This window comes from Salmo trutta, chromosome 14, assembly GCF_901001165.1.
Source record: "Salmo trutta chromosome 14, fSalTru1.1, whole genome shotgun sequence".
NCBI classification, from domain to species: Eukaryota; Metazoa; Chordata; class Actinopteri; order Salmoniformes; family Salmonidae; genus Salmo; species Salmo trutta.
Window position 1 is genome coordinate 13,530,864 of NC_042970.1, and position 23,391 is coordinate 13,554,254.

The 23,391-nt window shown below is 43.6% G+C and overlaps 1 protein-coding gene across 2 annotated transcripts in view; it reads right to left on the reverse strand.

Annotated features, from left to right (window-relative positions):
• The window catches only part of LOC115207433 (chemokine-like protein TAFA-2), a 157,664-nt gene extending 134,671 nt beyond the window's left edge, over positions 1-22,993 (reverse strand). For both annotated transcript variants that reach the window (XM_029774505.1, XM_029774504.1), the window contains exon 1: positions 22,447-22,993. The gene's annotated coding sequence lies outside the window, so the exon portion shown is untranslated. The remainder of the gene's footprint in view (positions 1-22,446) is intronic.
• Between the last annotated feature and the right edge of the window lie 398 nt (positions 22,994-23,391).

Here is a 23,391-nt window from a genome sequence, read left to right on the forward strand (position 1 = left end):
AGTGAGAAAGAGAGAGAGAAAGAGAGGGAGCGAGAGAGAGTGAGCAAGAGAGTGAGAGAGAGCGAAAGAGAGAGAGCGCGCGAGAGAGAGAGAGAGAGACAGAGAGAGAGAGAGAGAGAGAGAGAGAGAGAGAGAGAGAGTGAGAAAAAAAGATATATGTTTTCCCTTGGATGGCTCATAATTCTGCCCTGGTTCTGGAAATTGATACCAGTCAAAAGTCTCTGAAGCCCTAAAAAAGGACGTATCAGGGTGTCAGAAGATTTAAAAGCTGAAGTTGAAAGAATTGGGTCTCAAGGAAAAAGGCAAGAGCTACAGATGGGACCGGGATAAAGTCCCTTTAGGCTGTAGCGCAGTAATTATCATGTAATTAACAAGTCACAAAAACAAAAGAAAATTATGAGTATTTTTATCATGCAAATCCCAATTTCTATATTTGCATATGCATTATTGAGATCAATCCTTTAGCAAGTTCTTCATATATATCTTTCGGCAGATGAAACAAGGTGGAGAACGAATCCATATTTTCCATCATTGTTATTATAAACATTTCTATAGCATAAGGCCCTGTCTGTCCTCCTTGATTATAAACCTATCAAGTACCTACCTCATATATTCAATTTAAGTGATAATGCCCGAGAAGCTGGTGTTTGGAGGATATAGCAGCATCGGTGATGTTAGGCTCGAGACAAAGTCTGGTAACCCTTTCAAATAATGATTTACATATTTTCATTAAAAACCTTATTTTGATTAATTTATTCATACTATTCCATCCTTTCACAAGATATAGTCCAGACACAAATCTAGGGTTGCTACCCAAGCCGGCTAGTCGTTCGTTCTATCGGTTCAGTTGCCAGAGATGCGACCCAGTTGTTAAGTCTTTTTGTTCTGTATCTATGGACCCAGTCGTTTGTTCTAAATGTTCCATTGCCATACTGGCTGGAAACGTTCTTATCCCTTGCTTGCTAGCTAGCCAACTACGGCTAACTTACAGTCACGTCAAACAGTGCAGCCAGAATAACAACAAAGTAGCTGCATTTGCATTTGTTTAAGCCGTTTCTAGTGACATTTATTTGGATACATCCATAACAATGAGCTAATGAGGCACGATTTCACCTGGCAGAGAAAATGTGCTCTCTTGTCAGGATACTGTTGTTCAGAGGAGCTAGTCAACAACACAGCTAAAACAATCCCTTCAAACTGGAAAGACTGCAAACTAGCTGCATTTTGTTTCGTTTCACCTGTTTTCTATTGATATTTCATTGTATATATCCATAAGATTTGGCTTGGCACCTAAAACGCTCACAAACTTTTACAGATACACAATTGATCATCCTGTCGGGCTGTATCACCGCCTGGTACCGCCTGGTACTGCAACTGCACCGCCCACTACCGCAGGGCTCTCTAGAGGGGGGCGTGGTCAAGCTACCTGCCCTCCAGGACACCTACAGCACCCAATGTCATAGGAAGGCCAAAAAGATCATCAAGGACAACAACCACCCGAGCCACTGCCTGTGCACCCCGCTATCATCTAGAAGGTGAGGTCAGTACAGGTGCATCAAGGCTGGGACCGAGAGACTGAAAAACAGCTTCTATCTCAAGGCCATCAGACTGTTAAATAGCCATCACTAGCACATTAGAGGCTGCTGCCCTATATACATAAACTTGAAATCACTGGCCACTTTAACAATGGAACACTAGTCACTTTAATAATGTTTACATATCTTGCGCTACTCATCTCATATGTATACACTGTATTCTGTTCTATTCTACTGTATCTTAGTCTATGCCACTCTGACATTGCTAGTCCAAATATTTATATATTATTAATTCCATTCCTTTAATTTAGATTGTGTGTATTGTTAGATATTACGTGTTAGATATTACTACACTGTTGGAGCTAGAAACACAAGCATTTCGCTACACCCGCAATAACATCTGATAAACACGCGCATGTGACAAATAAAATGTGATATGATTAGATTTTTTTTAAATGATGCTGATTCATGATTTTGACTGGCTGAGAAAAGCGGCCTGCCTGTCTGTCCTGTCTCGTCCTGACTCCCGACAAGTTCATTACTATGAGACAGCTGGAGATCAAATTTGAATATTGAAGCAATGTTGCAAATGTCGGAGAAACAGACAGCAAGGTTCATACAGATCTCTGCTGTTGAGAACTAAATATTAAAAAGAAATGTGAGATAATGTCTTTATGCTTTTTATAGTGGAGACCAAGTTTAGACCAAGCGGATTTAACAAATCAGCATTCAGGATTAGACCCAAACGTTGTATAAATCTCAACATTTTTTCTCTCCCATTCCATTAATACATATTTAAAGACAAGTGGAATGCTTGTCTGTCAAAACTTAACATACACAAAGTATTACATGCATTTGAATCAAATAAAATTGACAGTTCTTTCAAATAAACAATGAAAGATGGGTCCCCAGCATCTAGTACAAGTCAAGTACATTTTGCCACATATACATAAGACAAAAATATAATGTTGGAATTTGATTGAAGCGAGGAACTGAAGTTGCCTTTCAGCTAATTCCATCAACAGGAAGATAACAGCAGCGCTATGTCTGATTTCAGTTTCTCTTTCCCATCTTCTACTGCAGATAGATCAAGTCTTTCCCATCTTGAACTGCAGATAGATCAAGTCTTTCCCATCTTGAACTGCAGATAGATCAAGTCTTTCCCATCTTGAACTGCAGATAGATCAAGGCACAATATATCTAATGACACGGGTACATTCTTTTCATGATAGGCTTTTCTTTGAAGTCCCAGCTCTTCTGTAAAGGGATCTGATGATGAGAAACTTGAACAGTCTGTGTTATGTCATGAAATCAACACCCCTTTCCATGTTTTGCAGGTTGGTGTGAATGAGTCAATCCCCTAGTCAGAGACCATATTGTACACCAACTTATAGGAGAGTCAGTTCAGCTTAACTTGCAGTGAACAACCGCATGGAATCAGGCCCTTAAAGGAGAGAACTTTGACATAATCTACAGTTTTATTGCATCTTATTCCCTTAATTATAATCAGAGCTGGATTGCCTTCCCCCAGCCTTTCTCAACAAAAAAATAACAAGCGTAGAAAACAACAGGCACATTTTAAAACCCTGTAATTGCAATTTTCTGCCCAAATTGCAGCCTAATGATTACAGGCATGAGGTGGAGCCTGACAACAGCAGCAGAAAGAGAAAGAAGAAACATCTCTGCCAGGGAGCCTTGGGCATTTAAGAAAAAAAATATGAGAGAAAATGACTGCTCTCTTCCTCCCAAAGGGAGCGCAGTGTAGAACTGAATCTCTCTAAAGCTTCAATTCCCCATCCAGGCCTTTCGCAGTGATGATGGTAAAGGCTTGGAGGAGGGAGGAAGTGAGATAGTTCTCTAGCATTGCCTGTTGCCGTGGAGAGGGAGTTAATAGGAATTCACTGCAATGGCAAAGTATTGGGAGTGAAGGCTGTCAATCACTGAGACTCAAACGGGGCAAGGTGGAGAGGGAGGGGATTGGGATGAAGAAGGATGGTGAGAAGGGTTGCCAGCTAGCGGTGCTGAACCTCTATAGAAGTGTGTGTGAGTTCCTGAGCTGAGCTGTCCTGAAGCTGCTGGGTGTTCAGGGCTCAGACTCCTGCTGAGTGCTGTCCACATCCAGGCCCTGGATAGAGGACACTCCCCTAATTCCTTCATTGTACTGTAGTCCTTCATATGGTGGGAATGGGCTGGAAGAGACATTAAATGATATGGTAAAACTACTGAATTGTTTTGTTTCTTGAATGTGTATGTGCTGCTGGGTGAAAGCCATTGAGTTATGACAGAGAATTATGCATGTTTTTCTTGCTTTGCTTGACTTGAATTATGACCCAGCATGAAATAAATGGTTGCAATACAGTTACAGTCAGGTTGACAAATGTTACAATCGTATACACATTGAGTGTTTGATGATATAACTTGGAATCTAATTTAAGTTCAAAATAGTTCAAACAAAAATGTGTTGAATGCGATGTGGCATCCTGCCCCCCGGGCACTGTGCAAGCTGTTTCCCAGCGTTTCACAACAATGCCATATGAACTTTATGTGAAAGACCCCCGCAGGACTCCAATCTGCAGCCACATCAGGTACACTAGCTGGACAACAGATGCAGCTGAGATCCGCTCCGTTTGACAAACCTGTAACAATGCAAGCTGGTGCCAAAGCAAGCTGGTGCCCCTCCATCGCAAACACATTCGTCCACTGACACACACACACCAACACACACACACCAACACACACACACACACACAGTACATTGTTTTCTCTCTGATTTTTTTTCAGCAGCGGTGGAAAAGTTAGCATGGGGGTGGGGGGGGATCGGGGAGGGGGCGTGGTAGTGTGGGGGGGAAACAATATTGCAGTCCAGACAGAAATTTTAGAGGCCCTCGTCTTGGCCGCAGAGACAAAACTTTGCTGTTGTAAAGCTAATTTCCTGCAATTCTACACATTTTGCCATGGGAAGGTGAGAAAATGTAGTTTTAAAGCTAGTTCCCTTCAATTCTGCACAGTTTGCCATGAACTGCAAGAACATTTGCAGTTTTAAAGTAACTGTCCAGTTAAAATCATATTCTGTTAACTCATATCCAAATAATGTTGTTGACACCTATAATTGTTTTTGTGGCCAAAGCATAAATTTGAGAAAAAAAACACTTAAAAAACCCCACCTCAAACATGTATCTCAAACAGACCGTTTAAAAAATGCTTGCTATTTCCTTATAGAGCATGATGTCATACTCCTGAGGAAGATGAGCTGGCCAATTAGCATTCTAGATGAGGATGAGCTGGCCAATCAGCGGTCTACTCGTATTCATATTTTTTATGACGTGAATATGCCCATACCATTCTGTTGTTGGGGTACGCCCACATCATTCAAACACAGAAAAGCTGCTTTTTAAAATACTTACATACAATTTTTTGGAAGGAAAACAATTTCAATCATATTGTAAGCAATTATACAGTGCCTTCAGAAAGTATTCATACCCCTTGACTTTTCTCCACATTTTGTTGTGTTACAAAGTGGGAGTAAAATGGATTGAATTGTCATTTTATGTCAACAATTTACAAAAAATACACTGCAATGTCAAAGTGGAAGAAAAATTCTAACATTTGTAAAAGAATACATAAAAAATAAAACACTAATATATCTCGATTAGATAAGTATTCAACCCCCAGAGTCAATACATGTAAGAATCCCCTTTGATCACGCTCTCCGTAGCTGATGTGCGTAAGACCTTTAAACAGGTCAACATACACAAGGCTGCGGGGCTAGACGGATTACCAGGACGTGTGCTCCGGGCAAGTGCTGACCAACTGGCAGGTGTCTTCACTGACATTTTCAACATGTCCCTGATTAAGTCTGTAATACCAACATGTTTCAAGCAGACCACCATAGTCCCTGTGCCCAAGAACACAAAGGCAACCTGCCTAAATGACTACAGACCCGTAGCACCCATGTCTGTAGCCATGAAGTGCTTTGAAAGGTTGGTAATGGCTCACATCAACACCATTATCCCAGAAACCCTAGTCCACTCCAATTTGCATACTGCCCAAACAGATCAACAGATGATGCAATCTCTATTGCACTCCACACTGCCCTTTCCCACCTGGACAAAAGGAACACTTACGTGAGAATGCTATTCATTGACTACAGCTCAGCGTTCAACACCATAGTACCCTCAAAGCTCATCACTAAGCTAAGGATCCTGGGACTAAACACCTCCCTCTGCAACTGGATCCTGGACTTCCTGACGCTCCACCCCCAGGTGGTGAGGGTAGGTAGCAACACATCTGCCACACTGATCCTCAACACTGGAGCTCCCCAGGGGTGCTTGCTCAGTCCCCTCCTGTACTCCCTGTTCACCCACGACTGCATGGCCAGCCACAACTCCAACACCATCACTAAGTTTGCAGACGGCACAACAGTGGTAGGCCTGATAACCGACAACGACGCGACAGCCTATAGGTAGGAAGTCAGAGATCTGGCCGGGTGGTGCCAGAATAACAACCTATCCCTCAACATAACCAAGACTAAGGAGATTATTGTGGACTACAGGATAAGGAGGACCGAGCGCGCCCCCATTCTCATCGACGGGGCTGTAGTGGAGCAGGTTGAGAGCTTAAAGTTCCTTATTGTCCACATCAACAACAAACTAGGATGGTCCAAACACACCAAGACAGTCGTGAAGAGGGCACGACAAAGCCTATTCCCCCTCAGGAAACTAAAAAGATTTGGCATGGGTCCTGAGATCCTCAAAAGGTTCTACAGCTGCAACGTCGAGAGCATCCTGGCTGGTTGCATCACTGCCTGGTACGGCAACTGCTCGGCCTCTGACTGCAAGGCACTACTGAGGGTAGTGCGTACGGCCCAGTACATCACTGGGGCTAAGCTACCTGCCATCCAGGACCTCTACACCAGGCGGTGTCAGAGGAAGGCACTAAAAATTGTCAAAGACCCCAGCCACCCCAGTCATAGGCTGTACTCTCTACTACCGCATGGAAAGCGGTACCGGAGTGCCAAGTCTAGGACAAAAAGGCTTCTCAACAGTTTTTACCCCCAAGCCATAAGACTCCTGAACAGGTAATCAAATGGCTAGCCGGACTATTTGCATTGTGTGTCCCTCCCCCCCAACCCCTCTTTTTACGCTGCTGCTACTCTCTGTTTATCATATATGCATAGTCACTTAACTATACATTCATGTACATACTACCTCAATTGGGCCGACCAACCAGTGCTCCCGCACAGTGGCTAACTGGGCTATCTGCATTGTGTCCCACCCGCCAACCCCTCTTTTACGCTACTGCTACTCTCTGTTCATCATATATGCATAGTCACTTTAACCATATCTACATGTACATACTACCTCAATCAGCCTGACTAACCTGTGTCTGTATGTAGCCTCGCTACTTTTATAGCCTCGCTACTGTATATAGCCTGTCTTTTTACTGTTGTTTTATTTCTTTACCTACCTATTGTTCACCTAATACCTTTATTTGCACTATTGGTTAGAGCCTGTAAGTAAGCATTTCACTGTAAGGTCTACACTTGTTGTATTCAGTGCACGTGACAAATAAACTTTGATTTGATTTGATTTGAGTCTTTCTGGGTAAGTCTCTAAGAACTTTCCACACCTGGATTGTGCAACATTTGCCCATTATTATTTTCAAAATTCTTCAAGCTCTGTCAAATTGGTTGTTGATCATTGCTAAACAATCATTTCCAGGTCTCGCCATAGATATTCAAGCAGATGTAAGTCAAAACTGTAACTCAGCCACATAGGAACATTCACTGTCTTCTTGGTAAGCAACTCCAGTGTAGATTTGGCCTTGTGTTTTAGGTTATTGTCCTGCTGAAAAGTGAATTCATCTCCCAGTGTCTAGTGGAAAGCAGACTGTACCAGGTTTTCCTCTAGGATTTTGCCTGTGGTTAGCTGCATTCTGTTTATTTTTACAAGCATTCCTATAACATGATGCAGCCACCTCTATGCTTGAAAATATGGAGAGTGGTACTAAGTAATGTGTTGTATTGGATTTGCACCAAACATAACACTTTGTATTCAGGACAAAAAGTTTGTTGCTTTGCCACATTTTTTTGCAATATTACTTTAGGTTCTTGTTGTAAACAGGATGCATGTTTTGGAATATTTGTGTTCTTTATAGGCTTCCTTCTTTTAACTCTGTCAATTAGGTTAGTATTGTGGAGAAACTACAATGATGTTGATTCATCCTCAGTTATCACAGCCAACTGTCTTAAAGTCACCATTGGTCTCATGGTGAAATCCCTGTGCGGTTTCCTTCCTCTCTGGCAACTGAGTTAGGAAGGATACTTGGATATTTGTAGTTACTGGGTGTATTGATACACCATCCAAAGTGTAATATATAACTTCACCATGATCAAAGGGATATTCAAGGACTGCTTTTTTCCCCCCATCTACCAATAGGTGCCCTTCTTTGCGAGGCATTGGAAAACCTCCCTAGTCTTTGTGGTTGAATTTGTGGTTGAAATTCCCTGCTCGTTTGAGGGACCTTACAGATAATTGTATGTGTGAGTACAGAGATGAGGTAGACATTCAAAAATCATGTTAAACACTATTATTGAACACAGAGTGAGTCCATGCAACTTTTTATGCGACTTGTTAAGCAATTTTTTATTCCTGAATATATTTAGGCTTGTCTAACAAAGGGGTTGAATACTTATTGACTCAAGACATTTCAGCTTTTCATTTTTAATTAATGTGTAAACATTTAGCAAAAAACTAATTCCACTTTGAACTTATGAGGTATTGTGTGTAGGCCAGTGACACAAAATCTCAATTGAATCCATTTTAAATTCAAGCTGTAACACAACAACATGTGGAGGCACTGTAGGTCATATATCATAGGAAACTGGAAACACTAGACACTTTACTTTAAAGCTAATTTCCTACAATTCTACACATTTTGCCATGGGGTATGATGTGTTCTCACGCTATCTGAGTGACTCAAACATTACAACAAAATCAATGGGGGCCCCATGCCATGAAATATTGGGAATTTTAGATTCTCCCTCACTGTGTAGTTTTATTCTGGTGGTTGTTAGTTCTCAAAGATGATCTCATAAAAATATTATACAGCTCCATTATCTTTCTATATAATTTATATCTGCTTTTAGTCATTTAAGGTCATGTAAAAATATTTTTTATTTGTATTTGCTTCTGGCAAATGAATATATGGGAAACTGCAGTAGTGGAGTGACAACAAATAATCATAAATAAATATGAGATAGAGTTGTGTTTCACTGTCTAATCTGAGGAGCAGCCAGCAGCAGCCCGCCTGCACTGTACTGCTCCATACTGTACACAGCATCAGCCCACAGTGACTGGGACCCTGCTGGCTCCCAGGCAACCAATTTGTTTCTTTATTGTCTTGGTGTTTTGGCCTGGTTATAGTTCATTGCAGCCAGTCCAGCTTAGGCATGCTTCTTTAATGTCATCTATAAAACATGGGATCTGCTCCCCCACCTCCTCACATGACAGAGCAGAGTGTACAGCGGCACGATGATGCTGCTGCCACTCGCTCTCTCACTAGCCATGATGGAGCTTAGACGTTCTTCTGAAACCCTCTCAGATAAACCTCAGTGGTTGCACCGGGAGGTGGGACATGCTGTATAACGTGATATACGACACACCTAAACATATTAGCCCATAAAGAACACCCGTGAACAGGCCCTGCACTAAAGTATTTTGAACTGCTAAAATATGGGGAAATCCTGTGTATGGCCAGCTGCCTTGTGAAGACTAAAGTACTACACATCTGATGCCAAACCTAAAGCCTCCCCAGCAACAAAATACCCATGATCTGTGTTTGGCTTTCTGCATAGTTGCATCACACTAGTCTACATTGTATTGTTGTCACTTGAAGGAACACTTGAAGGCACTCTTACCCTTTGAGCTGTCGTGGTAATGTACTGGCATATTGACAGTGTAAAGCGTCTTTGACTGTGCTTTGGGTATGTGATTGGTTAAAGGGGACATTGTAGGGATATTTTTTATCCTAAAAGTGACATAAGCAGTAGATGCTGTTTGTAGGGACAGTTGATGTACTGTACATGTACGTGTTAATCTGCCAAATGGTGAGTTGGTTCATTTTTAAGAAGAATCACAAGATCTTCGCTTCTGGCTGCCTGAGTATGTCTTTAACCCCACCTCTTTAACCCCACCTCTTTAAGGAATACCTAGGATAGGATAAAGTAATCCTTCTAACCCCCCCCCCCCTTAAAAGATTTAGATGCACTATTGTAAAGTGGTTGTTCCACTGGATATCATAAGGTGAATGCACCAATTTGTAAGTCACTCTGGATAAGAGCGTCTGCTAAATGACTTAAATGTAATGTCAATGAGTATGTCTGAGTATACCTGAGTATAACCGAGTATACCCAAGTATGTCTGAGTATGTCTGAGTATGTGCGAGTATGTCCGAGTATGCCTGAGTATGCCTGAGTATGCCTGAGTATACCTGAGTATAACCGAGTATAACCGAGTATACCCAAGTATGTCCGAGTATGTCTAGGTATGTCTGGGTATGTCTGAGTATGCCCAGGTATAACTGGGTATACCCAAGTATGTCTGAGTATGTCTGAGTATGTGCGAGTATGTCCAAGTATGCCCGAGTATGTGCGAGTATGCCTGAGTATAACTGAGTATACCCAAGTATGTCCGAGTGTGTCTGAGTATGTCCGAGTATGCCCGAGTATACCCGAGTATAACTGGGTATACCCAAGTAGGTCTGAGTATGTCCGAGTATGTCCGAGTATAACTGAGTATACCCAAGTATGTCCGAGTATGTGCGAGTATGTCTGAGTATGTGCGAGTATGTGAGAGTATGTCTGAGTATACCCAAGTATAGCTGAGTATACCCAGGTATGTCCGAGTATGTCCGGGTATGTGCGAGAATGTCTGAGTATGTCTGAGTATGTCTGAGTATGTGCGAGTATGTCCGAGTATACCTGAGTATAACCAAGTATACCCAAGTATGTCTGAGTATGTGCGAGTATGTCTGAGTATGTCTGAGAATGTGCGAGTATGCATGAGTATAACTGAGTATGCCTGAGTATGTGCGGGTGTGCCTGAGTATGTCCGAGTATGCCCGAGTATACCCGAGTATAACTGGGTATACCCAAGTAGGTCTGAGTATGTCCGAGTATGTCCGAGTATAACTGAGTATACCCAAGTATGTCCGAGTATGTGCGAGTATGTCTGAGTATGTGCGAGTATGTGAGAGTATGTCTGAGTATACCCAAGTATAGCTGAGTATACCCAGGTATGTCCGAGTATGTCCGGGTATGTGCGAGAATGTCTGAGTATGTCTGAGTATGTCTGAGTATGTGCGAGTATGTCCGAGTATACCTGAGTATAACCGAGTATACCCAAGTATGTCTGAGTATGTGCGAGTATGTCTGAGTATGTCTGAGAATGTGCGAGTATGCATGAGTATAACTGAGTATGCCTGAGTATGTGCGGGTATGCCTAAGTAAGTTAACTGTACAATTTCAGACTGGACTTCAAAGAAAATGTAAAATACATATTTTGCTTGTCTCATGCATGCAAACTGAGCGCAGTGCCTTTTCATATTGATCTGACAGCCAAGAGCTAGCACAGAGCACAAATACTGCCTAGGGGTTGCTCCTTAAAACTAGACACAAGCCTCTTATCCCCAATGTTCTCTTCTTCTAGAAATCACCTGCTGTCTTATGCATATCAAGTGCTCACAGATCCAGCACTGTCGGCCTGCCACGCTCAGACTCCTCTCTTTGTTGCCAATGTGACAGCTTTTATTTTCAAATTACAAAACCCTGAACGTATCCTTGCTGGTGTATCACTCCACCACAATGTCTCTTTTAACACCGGGACAATATTAGGTCAGAGAATGAGAGAGCAAGAAAGAGAAACAAAAAAAAAACATGTTTTATTGTCACACACTGGATAGGTACAGATGATGTGCTTCTGAGTCAGGTTGAAATGTGTCTGCGAGAGCCACCTTCCTTCCGTTAGTACTGCTGCTTCATATTGTAGAACGGACTTGGTCACTACGCTCTACACCAAGGTTCCCCAACTGGCGGCATGTGGGCCAAATCTGGCCCGCCAGCAATATTACTTGGCCCCACAAAGCTCCCCAAATTAATTAGGAATATTTGTTTCATAAAAAAATGTACTGCTCAAAAAAATAAAGGGAACACTTAAACAACACATCCTAGATCTGAATGAAATAAATAATGTTATTAAATACTTTTTCTTTACATAGTTGAATGTGCTGACAACAAAATCACACAAAAATAATCAATGGAAATCCAATTTATCAACCCATGGAGGTCTGGATTTGGAGTCACACTCAAAATTAAAGTGGAAAACCACACTACAGACTGATCCAACTTTGATGTAATGTCCTTAAAACAAGTCAAAATGAGGCTCAGTAGTGTGTGTGGCCTCCACGTGCCTGTATGACCTCCCTACAATGCCTGGGCATGCTCCTGATGAGGTGGCGGATGGTCTCCTGAGGGATCTCCTCCCAGACCTGGACTAAAGCATCCGCCAACTCCTGGACAGTCTGTGGTGCAACGTGGCGTTGGTGGATGGAGCGAGACATGATGTCCCAGATGTGCTCAATTGGATTCAGGTCTGGGGAACGTGCGGGCCAGTCAATAGCATCAATGCCTTCCTCTTGCAGGAACGGCTGACACACTCCAGCCACATGAGGTCTAGCATTGTCTTGCATTAGGAGGAACCCAGGGCCAACCGCACCAGCATATGGTCTCACAAGGGGTCTGAGAATTTCATCTCGGTACCTAATGGCAGTCAGGCTACCTCTGGCGAGCACATGGAGGGCTGTGCGGCCCCCCAAAGAAATGCCACCCCACACCATGACTGACCCACCGCCAAACCGGTCATGCTGGAGGATGTTGCAGGCAGCAGAACGTTCTCCACGGCGTCTCCAGACTCTGTCACATCTGTCACATGTGCTCAGTGTGAACCTGCTTTCATCTGTGAAGAGCACAGGGCGCCAGTGGCGAATTTGCCAATCTTGGTGTTCTCTGGCAAATGCCAAACGTCCTGTACGGTGTTGGGCTGTAAGCACAACCCCCACCTGTGGACGTCTGGCCCTCATACCACCCTCATGGAGTCTGTTTCTGACCGTTTGAGCAGACACATGCACATGTGTGGCCTGCTGGAGGTCATTTTGCAGGGCTCTGGCAGTGCTTCTCCTGCTCCTCCTTGCACAAAGGCGGAGGTAGCGGTCCTGCTGCTGGGTTGTTGCCCTCCTACGGCCTCCTCCACGTCTCCTGATGTACTGGCCTGTCTCCTGGTAGCGCCTCCATGCTCTGGACACTACGCTGACAGACACAGCAAACCTTCTTGCCACAGCTCGCATTGATGTGCCATCCTGGATGAGCTGCACTACCTGAGCCACTTGTGTGGGTTGTAGACTCCGTCTCATGCTACCACTAGAGTGAGGGCACCGCCAACATTCAAAAGTGACCAAAACATCAGCCAGGAAGCATAGGAACTGAGAAGTGGTCTGTGGTCCCCACCTGCAGAACCACTCCTTTATTGGGGGTGTCTTGCTAATTGCCTATAATTTCCACCTGTTGTCTATTCCATTTGCACAACAGCATGTGAAATTTATTGTCAATCAGTGTTGCTTCCTAAGTTGACAGTTTGATTTCACAGAAGTGTGATTGACTTGGAGTTACATTGTGTTGTTTAAGTGTTCCCTTTATTTTTTTGAGCAGTGTATATATATATACAGTTGAAGTCGGAAGGTTACATACACTTAGGTTGGAGTCATTAAAACATGTTTTCAACCACTCCACAAATTTCTTGTTAACAAACTATAGTTTTGGTAAGTCGGTTAGGACATCTACTTTGTGCATGACACAAGTAATTTTCCCAACAATTGTTTACACACAGATGATTTCACTTATAATTCACTGTACCACAATAACAGTGGGTCAGAAGTTTACATACACTAAGTTGACTGTGCCTTTAAACAGCTTGGAAAATTCCAGAAAATGATGTCATGGCTTTAGAAGCTTCAGATAGGCTAATTAACATAATTTGAGTCAACTGGAGGTGTACCTGTGGATGTATTTCAAAGCCTACCTTCAAACTCAGTGCCTCTTTGCTTGACATCATGGGAAAAATGATAAATCAGCCAAGATCTCATTTTGGTCCCTTCAAAATACCTGAAGGTACCACGTTCATCTGTACAAACCATAGTACGCAAGTATAAATACCATGGGACCACGCAGCCGTCATACCACTCAGGAAGGAGACGCGTTCTGTCTCCTTGAGATGAACGTACTTTTGGTGTGAAAAGTGCAAATCAATCCCAGAACAGCAGCAAAGGACCTTGTGAAGATGCTGGAGGTACAAATAAGTACAAAAGTATCTATATCCACAGTAAAACGAGTTCTATATCGACATAACCTGAAAGGCCGCACAGCAAGGAAGAAGCCACTGCTCAAAACCGCCATAAAAGCCAGTCTACGGTTTGCAACTGCACATGGGGACAAATATCATACTATTTGGAGAAATGTCCTCTGGTCTGATGTAACAAAAATAGAACTGTTTGGCCATAATGACCATCATTATGTTTGGAGGAAAAGGGGGGAGAGTTTCAAGCCGAAGAACACCATCCCAACAGTGAAGCACGGGGGTGGCAGCATCATGTTGTGGGAGTGCTTTGCTGCAGGAGGCTGGTGCACTTCACAAAATAGATGGCATCATGAGGAAGGACAAATATGTGGATATATTGAAGCAACATCTCAAGACATCAGTCAGGAAGTTAAAGCTTGGTCGCAAGTGGGTCTTCCAAATGGACAATGACTGCAAGCATACTTCCAAAGTTGTGGCAAAATGTCTTAAGGACAACAAAGTCAAAGTATTGGAGTGGCCATCACAAAGCCCTGACCTCAATCCTATAGAAAATGTGTGGGCAGAACTGAAAAAGCATGTGCAAGCAAGGAGGCCTACAAACCTGACTCAGTTACACCAGCTCTGTCAGGAGGAATGGGCTAAAATTCGCCCAACTTATTGTGGGAAGCTTGTTGAAGGCTACGCAAAACATTTGACCCAAGTTAAACCTTTTAAAGGCAATGCTACCAAATACTAATTGAGTGTATGTAAACTTCTGTCCCACTGGGAATGTGATGAAAGAAATAAAAGCTGAAATAAGTCATTCTCTCTACTATGATTATGACATTTCACATTCTTAAAATAAAGTGGTGATCCTAACTGACCTAAGACAGGGTATTTTTTACTAGGATTAAATGTTAGTAATTGTGAAAAACGGAGTTTCAATGTATTTGGCTAAGGTGTATGTAAACTTCTGACTTAAACTGTATATTATCTTGGACCTGAGATGCAAAAAGTCCCAAATGCAATGTACCAAGAAGGAAGTAACCCTACCTAAATAATGCAAAAGTTACATTTTAACTTAATTAATGAGGAGAGAGAATGCAGGAGACAGTCAACTAATAAAGAAGGCAGCGGACCATTTTGTGGTGCTGAAACGTAAAGCTGCAACCACAGCGCAATCAATAGAAGGCGCCTGGTGCTGAAAATATAGCTAACTTGTTATGCAACAGATAGAGCCCAACTGCCCAGCAACAGATGGAGGAAGAACTACACCAGTCAAATAATTCATTTCAACAATAATCTTAATTTTCATTTGACTTTACAAACAACAAGAGGGCTTAATTGGAGTTTATTAATTCTGAACCAAGGCCCATATAAAATAATTTAACTTGCTGAGGTAGACTATGTGGCTGAACAGCATATTTCACTAGAAAAAAAATTGCCTAATAGAAGTGTTTTATTTTTATTAGGCCTACTTACAACTACAACTGGCCAAAAACATAGCATCCTACATAAGACAATCATTTAAAGAAAAAAGGCGATGTTTGTGTCTGAATGTCTGTATCGGGAGTCTCGGGATAACCTGCTCCTGTAATAACAAAACAAACAGAAAATACTGTCAGCATGAGACCTAGAGACCTAAATATTGCTGGATAAGCACTAATAATAATAATAATAATCACAATAATGTTAGTAACCTATAACTATTTATTAAAAACTAAGTTACTTACTTAATGGGAAAAGTTGCATTTCCCCTCGGACACGATCTTGTGGATGTCTGGTGAGAGGGATGTAATTTTGATGTGCAGGCAGTCCTCGATTAACCTTTGTGAAAGCCGGTTCCTGTCGTGAGTCATACTGGAAAAGGAGGACTCGCAGGTGTAAATCGATCCTAACTTTGTTAGAACATAAAATGCTAGTTACTTTATTGTGCTGTATTCCTCTAAGCATGCCACCCAAAACACACACAAGGACTTCGGCACTCCTGAGCGCATCCCTGATTGTGTTTGATGTCTGGAGTTCAATCAGTTCAGTTTGAACTGCGGCCTCGTCCAGCGAGGGTATTGTTTTCTTAGCAAGGGAGGAGAATTCTCCACCTAGGGGGACTGTGAAAGGATCACGTACAAACACAATGATATCCTTGTGCATGCTGTAGTCTTCAAATGTCCCTCAGCTGCTTGATGAAATCTTCCATGCTTCGGCCTGGTCCCTCTGCCTATCGTTTCTTCAGTGTGCTGAAGTTCAGTAGCCTTCCAGATGACAAGTCCAAATTGAACAACTCAAGCTTCCTAGTAAAGGCCTCAAGTTTTTCCACCATGTCCACAACTGTTTTCCTTCCTTGTAACTGCAGATTTAACCAAAATATGTCAGCCAAATGGAGCTTTTCCTTTACTCAGCCAGCGCACATTGTTGTGAGGAGATCATCATGGGTGGCCTCTGATTCTGTCACCAGCTTGCGGAAAAGATGGTGTCGTGTTGCTTGATGTCCCCCTGACAAAGTTGATGATGTGCATTACTTTATCCATCACATCTTTTAGCTCACCGTTTAGTCTGGCACACAGCACACTCTGATGGATGTGACAATGCAAGCCATTCATTTGTGGGGCGATTTCCAGGCCCCTGTATCTGCCCACCATAGCAGGAGCCCCGTCGGTGACAACAAAGTTGACTTTTTTGAATGACAAGCCATGCTGCATAAACAATTCTTCCAGATTTGTGAATATGTGTCCTTCGAGGGGAATCAGTGCCAGTAGCTCTTTTATAAAGTAATTTCCATGAAAATAACAGACATATAGACGCAACGGTGCTACATCGGTGTTGTCAGTACTCTCATCAATAGCCAGGGAAAAATGCTCAGCCTGACTGAGCCCCTCCAGAACAATCCTATGCAGATGATCCACCAGAACATAAAGGTGGCTGTTGACGCAGACAGGGGCACCTGTTTGACAGACGTAATTATGCTTTCCATAGACTTGTCGGAAGCCAATTCCTCCAAAACTGTCACCATGCACTTTTTAAATATATCCGCATCTGTGATGGACATGTTGTGATTGGTTATAACCCAGGATGCTTTTATGAAGGCACTTGTGACCTTCTGTTCTTGGGTCAGGCCACGAAGGAGGATTCTGCTTCCATGTGTGTAGCTTGCAGTCAATGCTTAAATTTTCTGCGTCGGGCCTCTGTCTGGGGCGGGAAGGCCACTTTGAAAGTACCATGCTTAAATTCATAATGCCGTCTGAGATTGAATTCTTTGCAAACAGCGACATTGTCATTGCAAATAAGACACACAGGCTTGGCATTGGAGAAAAATGGTGAGATAAACGCATATCTCCCTGTCCTTTTTTGCCTGAAACTTGGATTTTCATCATCCACCATTCTTTTGATACTTTTTCAGAGCAACATTTTCTCTTGCTATCAAGCTAATTGTTCTGAACGAATGTTGACATTAAAAAAAGGTGTGTAGACTACGGTAGGCTACTCAGACCTGTTTTTCCCAACCAATCAACACACAGAGAAATAGAGAAAAAATTATAATTGAATAGCGACATTAGTAATAATAGGAGCATAATCAGATCAGAAATTACTATGTTATTGCCACTGAATTTAAATTAATTGTGCTATTTTTATATGCTAATTATGTACTGGTCCGCCGACTATTAGCTCAGAGAAAATTTGGCCTGAAGCCAAACCTAGTTGACGAACTCTGTTCTACACGTAAGCACCAACAATTACAACACTGCACCGAGTTGCAGTGCAATCATCTCCACTGTCAAACACTTTCATCATACGTCGAGCTAGTACAGATTTGAAACCAATTGCACAAACATAGGTGTCCCAATTTGACCATGATAACAGGACAATTGGGGGTCTAATTGGATCAAAGCCTTTCATAGACCAACTTACCTCCCACCCACCATCCTAACCCTCCACCCACCATCCTAACCCTCCACCCACGATCCTAACCCTCCACCCACCATCCTAACCCTCCACCCACCATCCTAACCCTCCACCCTCCAACCACCCACCAACCTAACCCTCCACCCACCCACCAACCTAACCCTCCACCCACCATCCTAACCCTCCACCCACCCACCAACCTAACCCTCCACCCACCAACCTAACCCTCCACCCACCATCCTAACCCTCCACCCACCATCCTAACCCTCAACCCACCATCCTAACCCTCCACCCACTATCATAACCCTCCACCACCATCCTAACCCTCCACCCACCAACCTAACCCTCCACCCACCATCCTAACCCTCCACCCACTATCCTAACCCTCCAACCATCATCCTAACCCTCAACCCAACATCCTAACCCAACGTCCTAACACTGCACCCACCATCCAAAACCTCAACCCACCACCATAACCCTCAACCCATCATCCTAACCCTCAACCTACGATCTTAACCCTCAACCTACCATCAAAAACCTCAACCTACTATCCAAACCCTCCACCAACCATCCTAACTTTCCACCAACCATCCTAACCCTCCACCCACTATCCTAACCTTCCACCCACCATCCTAACCCTCCACCCACCATCCTAACCCTCCACCCACCATCCTAACCCTCCACCCACCATCCTAACCCTCCACCCACCATCCTAACCCTCCACCCACCATCCTAACCCTCCCCTCACCATCCTAACCCACCATCCTAACCCTCCACCCAACATCCTAACCCTCAACCCACCATCCTAACCCTCCACCCACCATCCTAACCCTCCACCCAACATCCTAACCCTCCACCCACCATCCTAACCCTCCACCCACCATCCTAACCCTCCACCCAACATCCTAACCCTCCACCCACCATCCTAACCCTCCACCCAACATCCTAACCCTCCACCCACCATCCTAACCCTCCACCCACCATCCTAACCTTACACCCACCATCCTAACCTTACACCCACCATCCAAACCCTCAACGAACCACCCTAACACTCAACCCACAATCCTAACCCTCAAACCACCATCTTAACCCTCCACCCAACATCCAAACATTCAAAACACCATCCTAACCCTCCACCCTCAACCCACCATCCAAACCCTTCACCAACCACCCAAACCCTCCACCCACCATCCTAACCGTTCACCCACCATCAAAACCCTCTACCCACCATCCTAACACTTAATCCACCATCCTAACCCTCCATCCTAACCCTCCACCCACCATCCTAACCCTCCACCCACCATCCTAACCCTCAACCCACCACCCTAACCCTCAACCCACCACCCTAACCCTCAACCCTCAACCCACCATCCAAACCCTCTACCCACCATCCTAACACTTAATCCACCATCCTAACCCTCCATCCTAACCCTCCACCCACCATCCTAACCCTCCACCCACCATCCTAACCCTCAACCCACCACCCTAACCCTCAACCCTCCACCCACTATCCTAACCCTCCACCCACCATCCTAACCCTCAACCCACCACCCTAACCCTCAACCCACCACCCTAACCCTCAACCCTCCACCCACCATCCTAACCCTCCACCCACCATCCTAACCCTCAACCCACCACCCTAACCCTCAACCCTCCACCCACTATCCTAACCCTCCACCCACCATCCTAACCCTCCACCCACCATCCTAACCCTCCACCCACCCACCACCCTAACCCTCAACCCTCCACCCATCATCCTAACCCTCAACCCACCACCCTAACCCTCAACCCTCCACCCACTATCCTAACCCTCCACCCACCATCCTAACCCTCAACCCACCACCCTAACCCTCAACCCACCACCCTAACCCTCAACCCTCCACCCATCATCCTAGCCCTCAATCCACCACCCTAACCCTCAACCCTCCACCCATCATCCTAACCCTCAACCCTCCACCCACCATCCTAACCCTCAACCCACCACCCTAACCCTCAACCCTCCACCCACTATCCTAACCCTCCACCCACCATCCTAACCCTCCACCCACCATCCTAACCCTCCACCCACCCACCACCCTAACCCTCAACCCTCCACCCATCATCCTAGCCCTCAATCCACCACCCTAACCCTCAACCCTCCACCCATCATCCTAACCCTCAACCCTCCACCCATCATCCTAGCCCTCAATCCACCACCCTAACCCTCAACCCTCCACCCACCATCCTAACCTTCCACCCATCATCCTAACCCTCAACCCTCCACCCACCATCCTAACCCTCCACTCCAATCCATTCTCATGAATTGTCCACCATCGTTTACATCCAGTTTAACTGTCACAGGCAATGACGCCCAAATAATCCCAATGTGGCCTTTGCTCCATCTGTCAGCAATACCTACCAATAACACAGCCCAATAAACCCCCCTCAGAACAAGCAGCTCCGGGGGCTACTGACGGCAATCTATAAAACACTGTAATGGGTTGCCTGTCAGCGGGTGTGAAAGGGAAGATCTAACCCTCCTCTGACTCTCTGGAGGGACTTCAATTAATCACAGCAGAGCTGTATCGCCGCCACGCAATAGGATCCATAAGGTTATTACCATCAGTGTTCCGCAGGATGAAATGCGATGATAGCACTAATTGCAGAAAAACAGCTGACCGCACAATGCATATCAGGGGGATGAAGGACAGATGAAAGAAAGGAGAACCAGGAAGGATCATATAGTCAGATGGAGATAAAGAGCTGAGGATGTTGAAGAAAGGAGGGAGGAAGAGAGAGAGATTGGAGAGCGAGGGGGAGAAAGAGACAGAGAGAGAGAGAGACAGAGAGACAAAGAGACAGAGAGACAGAGAGAGAGAGAGAGAGAGAGAGAGAGAGAGAGAGAGAGAGAGAGAGAGAGAGAGAGAGAGAACAGAAGAAGGAATATGCACCACTGTGCTGTGGTGGTGTGTGGCATAAGCATATATATCTACAGTGGCAGACAAGGAAAAGCAAGGCTGATTTCCTATGAGGACAGTGTTTGTTTCTCCAAATCACAAATCCACTGTTTCTCTGTCTCCTTCATCAGACACCTGATTTGTTGGAGCATTGAGAGTAAAGAGAAAAAGTCACATTTAAAAGACATAATGTGAATAGTCGAATCTACTGCCTCCTCCAATGTGCATTGTCTTAGCATTGGGAGCTCATCTTTTCCTAGTTGTCAACACACAGATTGTTTTGATAATAACTTCTGAGAAACAGACTTGATTGTGAATTGATCAAAGACTTGATTGTGAATTGATCAAAGACTTGATTGTGAATTGATCAAAGACTTGATTTTGAATTGATCAAAGACTTCATTTTTGAATTGATCAAAGACTTTGTTTTGAGTTTAATGTTAAAAAACTAAGTTATTAGTCATACAAGTCATGTTTATCTGTGTTATGCTGATTCATTGGTGCAAACATTAGTGTGAAATATTCCCTGAACTGCACCAAAAAATGGTGCTGCACCCAAACAGGACGGACAGATTAAAGGCAATTCATCACACATCCATGTGATTACAGTTGAGTATGCGATTAAGGGTCTCCACCATTCACCACTCCATCATGCAGCAATATACAGTATATTATATAGGCCTACAATGAGGGGTACATAAAACAGTCTGTGTGTGTGTGTGTGTGTGTGTGTGTGTGTGTGTGTGTGTGTGTGTGTGTGTGTGTGTGTGTGTGTGTGTGTGTGTGTGTGTGTGTGTGTGTGTGTGTGTGTGTGTGTGTGTGTATGTGTGTGTGCGTGTGTGTGAGAGAGAGCGAGAGAGAGAGGGAGGGAGGAAGGGGGTCTGCCATTGCATGCGTTAATTATTAGAATTTCTTCAAAATGCCCTCAGTTATGGGATTCCCATTATGAGTGAAGTTATCCACTCGCAGACCTGTATCTGAGCTGCACCAGGAACTGTGATATACACTGGATAGAATTATTTAATGTTTCTTCTCATTTTATTATTGAAATGAAACCCATCACAACTAATTTACAGCATCATTGAAATACAACTATATTAGGCCTATGTTCATATGGATCTCATTCATAACCTCGCGTGCCAACTTTTGATGAATATTCTGTGGGTTAATACGCAGCTACCCATATGGGTCTGTGGGTTAATACGCAGCTACCCATATGGAACACGGTGTTTTACACACATGATAAAGAGAAGAAAACAATACCCAACACATCTCTAGATAACATGTTTAGACACACGTGAACGCTTTAGTCATCAACCATTATTTATAGGGATTGTATTGGTTTGCATCTCCATCTATGATAATGGTTTGCATGCATCCATCCCTATCACAAATGAAGCACACATGTAAAATTATAGTTTTCGTAAACAGAAATAATAATAACCACAAAAAGGTATTTGAACATCGGATAGATTGTTCAGTATGCAAACAAAGTCACATAAGTCTGTAGAAATCGCTGTAAATTCATATATTAAGTCCACAGAATGAGATTGATGTAGGCTATTCCATACAGTGCACAGACGTGTTATGCTTACACAATAAGCGTTAATCATTTGGATATATAAAAATACCAAGTGATTTAGACATGATCGAAATTATGTAGCCTATTGAGAAAATCGTTAAACCTACCTGTCGTTGTGCTGTCAATTAATCCCGGGAAATGCCCCTCTCATTTGCTCTCCATTTTCAAAAACAAAAACAGGGTAATGTTAAAGAAATACAATTTCCTTTAGCCCGTGAATGTGCCCACCACGACAAAACATAACCTAGGAAAAATGTGTAGACATCAAGCTTTCAAAACGCCAAATCCCTGAGTCAAAAGAAGTCAAAAGAAAATGTAGCCTATTGCATAGACTTTCAAGCTCGACCGGGCTCCCGGCTTAATCGGTCGAGTGCATATATAGCAACTCTGAAGTCTTCTAAAGTTCCTGGTCCTTTAGCGGTTTTTCACAACTTCCCAACCGCAAAAGCGAGAGAGCTTGAAAGCAACGACTGATAGTCAATCATTGTTTCTACAGAACATATTGTTCTTATTGCAGTTCATCCAGTATTGTTTTGTTCATTTGTTGTGTGTAGTCTATGTCTCTTCACGGTCCAGACGACGCGTTTCAGATGATGGGTCCACTCCGGAGCGGCAGGCAGCGGCAGGCAGGGGAGGAGACGCACCTGAGACAAGTGTATTATTTCAAGCAACATTACCAGTGAGCCCGGTAAAATACGGACTACGATGATTTGGCGCCACTCGGTGGCATTTTCCCTTCCGGCCTTGGCCTCGTGCAATAAAATATGGCTCACAAAGCGCTAATAATAGGAAATTAGATGTATCCTCTTAAATGTGATGGTTTATTGAAGATTTGATGTATATTTGATATACTGTATTGTGCCAAGGAAATTGCAAGTACAAAGAGGTGGCCTGTCACACATGCACATTGTAAATTAGGGTTGGATCGAAATAATGGGTAGGCCTACCTGGACGAAATTTCAGTCAAGGGGAGGATTTAGTATATATATATCTATTTTAAAAATGTTGTCCAGGGGAGGGTAATGTAATTTGTAATTTATGAAATGTCTATA